Source organism: Elaeis guineensis, chromosome 8 (assembly GCF_000442705.2).
Source record: "Elaeis guineensis isolate ETL-2024a chromosome 8, EG11, whole genome shotgun sequence".
NCBI lineage: Eukaryota > Viridiplantae > Streptophyta > Magnoliopsida > Arecales > Arecaceae > Elaeis > Elaeis guineensis.
In genome coordinates this window covers 27,849,419-27,854,301 of record NC_026000.2, presented here as the reverse complement: position 1 = coordinate 27,854,301, position 4,883 = coordinate 27,849,419, and the positions used below count along the sequence as shown (strand labels likewise).

The 4,883-nt window shown below is 35.0% G+C and overlaps 1 non-coding gene across 1 annotated transcript; it reads right to left on the bottom strand.

Annotated features, from left to right (window-relative positions):
• Positions 1–4,371: 4,371 nt before the first annotated feature.
• Positions 4,372–4,477, bottom strand: LOC140851405 (small nucleolar RNA R71). Its single transcript, XR_012134158.1, has one exon. It is a non-coding gene; the product is annotated as a small nucleolar RNA R71 (small nucleolar RNA).
• Between the last annotated feature and the right edge of the window lie 406 nt (positions 4,478–4,883).

Genomic DNA, 4,883 nt, shown 5'->3' with positions numbered 1-4,883 from the left:
TTTTAGAATTAATTAAAATTTTTTGATTGGTCGAATGATGTGGCACTGCATGGCGCAGCAGGATCTATTTAAACCCTGTTTGCGCCTAGGGTTTAGAGACTTTGTGCAATAACCAGCAAAAGTCTGAATTCTCTTCACTTCTCCATGCCCCCTCTACTCCTCTCCCTCCCCTCTTTACATCCAAGAGGTTGGGCATCCATCTGGTGCTTGTCCAAAGCATGGTGGCTTTCTGATTAGAAGGCTGCAGAAATTTATCGAGAAGCTGCTGCTCCAGCTTCAAAAGATCTTTTGAAGATCTTTCAGATCAGATCCAGATCTGATTTTTGGAGCAAAGATTCATGAGAAGAAGATGATTCAGATCCTACTTGAGTGGATATCGGTAGAGGCCAGGCGACTGCATGGCTATTTTAGAATCTCGGGCATTGCTGCGATCATCTACAGGATAATCTAGTTACCCTAGAGGTATTTCTCTATTCATCATATTTTTAGATTTAATTTTAGATTTAATATCAGATAATAGGAATTAGATCTAATAGATCTTAGATCTGAAATATTATAATATAATTTTTTTTAAATATTTTGCCCCAGATCTCATTAGATCTGGAAGATCCTACAAGGAAAAAGCCGATTTTTTCTTCAACTGGTATCAAAGCCAGATTGATGGCTCTATTTCAGATCTAATTTAGATCTAATTTTTATTTTTTATTTATCTAATATTAATAAATTTTAGATATCACATCAGATATGATAGGATCTAAAATCAAAAAAAATTAAAATTAAATTTAAGTAGATCTAACATGTATGAGATGCATGACTAGACTAGGAGTAGTTTGATCTATGAATAGTCTTATAGTTTTATATTTTAATATGATTAAAATATAAATTAGATCTAATTTATTCTCTATTTTTTTGATGTTATAAATATTATATTCAGATCAAAAAATAAAAAATAAAATTTTAATTAATACATAAGATTGATCTGTTGCATGTCTAGACTAGTTGTAGAATTATTCTAGTAACTATCTAGAATAGATTTTATATTGAATAGTTCAATTTAAATCTTATTTTTTAGATGTTATATGTGGTGTTTCAGATCTAAAAGCATGCTAATTAGATCATATTTTAATACATGATATGTATGCAAAGCATGTATAAGTTAGATCTAAAATTATATATGTGATATGTAACTTAAATCTAACTAGTTTTATAGTTAAATTAATATTTTTGATTAAGGTGTTCCTCATGGCCCTCTGGTCATAAAAATAAAGTAGGGTTTAAGACCCTCTCCTCCCATTCAACGAGGTGTTCTTATGGCGTTTAGGGGTGCTACGCATTCATCCTTAATCAGAAATCAAAATTTACTTTTCTGTAAAATTCTAGATCCTGAAATCCTAGGATTTATTTACATATTTTATTTATGAACCCAAGACTTAATTAATGAATTAAGCTTATGAAATTAAATTAGGTCTAAAATTGAGAATTTCAGATTTAAGTCATTTTCATAAAATTGGGTTCGGGCTTGGGTAGCTCAATTAGGTCTAGCGGTTGATCAAACCGAATCAAAAATTGGTTAAGTGGGATCATGAAAGCTAATAATTGACCAGCCTAATAGGATTAAGTTCAGATCAAGGTCGAATCACATTTAGATGTGACTCGATCAAGTTAAGACCTAATTTGGCTCAGTGGTTAGAGCTTGAATTGTAGACTAACCCAATTGATTCTGGTTTGACAATTTGGTGTCTAAGGTAAGTTGGATAGATGCGATCGACTGATTTTTAATTGGGAGCTACTCGATTCGAATGCGTTCTTATCAAGTTAATGACATATCCCTCCTATCGATCTCACTTACTTGGTGATAAACACTTAATTTAAGTCATTTAAAGTAAAAAATTAGATTTAATTTATTTTATTTATTAAGAATTTGATGCTTCTTTTTATGTTTTACAGAAAAGATGATCGTCGATACAAAGAGTCCGATTCATAGATCAAAAAGACTCAAGTTTGAAGAAATTTGGACTTAAAATAAAATTAAAATAAAAAAAGATGCATATGGTATTATAGAAAATAAAGATACTATGCAAAGAATCTAAAAGGATATAGATATCATTGTGAAGAAACAAAAGTTTCTTTTTGGAATATGAAAAAGTTGTTTTACGTGGAATACTCCTGGGCGCGTGAGTGGGTGCGCGAGTGCGCGCGCATGAGGCGTGGACGCGGGGCGGACGCGGCACGGATGCGGCATGGGTGCGAGCTCGGGCACGGGTGCGGCATCGTGCGGGTGTGGGCGCGCGGCGAGTGGGCGCGCGGCAGACGAGTTCGCAAGGAGTTTCTGATGGCGGTCGAACAGATGCTTATTAAAGAAAAAAAATTAATATTTAAAAATATTTTGAGAGGAAAGATTTGTATTTTTTTTAGTCCCACATCGAAAAATCATGTAAAACTCCTCCCTCCTAACACCTATAAAAAGACTTTTGTACTCCCATTGGAGGGAGAGCCCAGAAATTCTTCTAGAGCCTTGCATAGAGGGATAGAAAGGGACTACTTCATGAGCAGCTAGGCTAGCAGTCTCGGGAGTGGAGAAAAAATTTTGTAACGACACAGAGATGGTTTATTGTTCTAAACTTTCCTATATTTCTTTATATGCAATAAAGATTATGCTTTTTATTTAAATCGTCATGAGTTCTTTATTTGCTCCCTTTCATATGCTATTATTTATGCTTTCTTGTTAGATTAATATTAGGAACAACTTTTACTTTCCGGAGATGCGTCGTGATCTACGGATACGGGGCGTGCCGAGGAAAGAAGAATTGTTTACCTAGTACTTTCCGAAGACGCACCGTGATCTATGGGTACGGGGCGTGCCAAAGAAAGATAGGTATTTTTTTTAAGATTAATCACATATATTTAATTAAAAAAGAGATACAACTCTACTAGTGCAAAATTAATTCAAAACTCCTGAGCTCTTTATTTTTTAATTACATCAATTTTAAGATAATTTATTTTCTAAATAAAAAACAACGCTTCTTTCTTTTATTTTGCAATCTCAACTTAGCCCAAGGTCCCTGAGGATACGATCTCGACTCATCCTACCTACGTAGTGAGTAGAGTTATTTTTGGTGCTATCAACGACTACGCATCAAATTTTGGCACCATTGCTGGGGACCTTGACACGGTTGAATTAAAAAAAAAAAAAAAATCATTGACATTTCATAACACTTAACTAAAATAGTGTAACCCCAGATATAAAAAATTCTAACTTAATTGGACACCTTGTTTCTTTGCATCTCATCTCCATAATTAACTTTAAGGGCGCAACCCATTAATCAGATAAGATGGAGATTTGATCACCCTTCCTTGGCCCACAAATCACTCCCTTGCATTTGCATAACCTAGACCTTAATCTAAAATCAACTAGACGTCAGCCCTAAGGATTTCGAGCTCAATAGGATAAGAAAGCCCTAGAGTTGAACCGAGTGCGGATTGGTTAATTGCTCGGTGTCTAAGGCAAGTGGTTAAAGAAAGCGATTTTCAATTGGTTCCGTTGACTGACTTGGCCAACTCAGTTGCTGTCTAAGGAAAGCAACGAGCAGGGAACCTCCCACATCTTACGCTTACCTGGCCGAGTCAGTTAGTCAGTCTTGAGCTTGGAGTGCTCAAAGGCGGTCTTGAAAGTTAGGAGCTGTCTAGATCTAAGTTAATCTTAGGATAGAGAGTCTATGATTATTTAAATTGATTGCAATTAACATCTAAACATTAACTAATTTCTCCCTTTTCATAGATTTAAGATTCTTAGGTTCTTCTCTTTAGATTTTCTTCATTCTTTTCTCACTTTATTATAAAAATATATATATAAACTAAAATTTTTTGTGTTTGCTCTACAGTATAATTGTAAGGTGTATGCTTGGCCGTAGATCGTTACGACCAGAAATCTAACCTTTTGATCCAGAAATAGAAAGAACCTTTAGAGCCAACAGACGTAAAAATATGGACCGAAATCAGGAAAATGATCCTCCCAAGCAACTGAAGGAGTACTTTACTCCTTCCATATATACCTACTCTCCTTGTATTCAAGTGCCCCCTGTGGAGGCCACTCAATATGAAATTAAGTCCAGTATAATCCAAATGTTACCTTCATTTTATGGACTTAGTAATGAGGACCCTTATAAACATCTTGAAGAATTTCTTGAGATATGTTCAACTGTCAAAATTCACAACTTCTCCGATGATGCTCTTAGGTTCAAATTATTCCCTTTCTCACTTAAGGATAAAGTCAAATACTGGCTACATACTTTGGATTCCATGACTATATCAACCTGGGATCAGCTGCAAGGAGAGTTTCTCAAGAAATATTTTTTCATAGAAAAAACTAATCAAATAAGGAAAGCCATAACTAGTTTTTCTCAATTAGATGGAGAAATATTTCATGAAACATGGGAGAGATTAAAGGATCTTATTAAAAAATATCCCCACCATGCTGTACCCAAGTGGCAGTTAATCCAATATTTTTATGATGGGCTATCGGAAAGACATCGACAAATGGTCGATGCATCATGCGGTGGGACATTTATGCTGAAAAGTGAGGATGAGGCATGGCAACTGTTTGAAATTTTAAGTGAAAATTCATTACATCATATGTCTGCCTCTATTAGAGATAAACCCTTATTAAACCCAAAGAGAGGTAGAATATATGAAGTAGAAAATACCATAGATATCCATCAAAAGGTAGATGAACTGTCCCAAAAATTAGATCGTCATCTAAATAATGGACAATCCCCGATTCTACCTAACCCAATCCAAGAAGTTTGTGCATTGTGTGCAAGTCCGAACCATTTTGTTAGTGAATGCCCAGCCGCACCTCAATTTTTTGAGTTTGTGCACGAGCA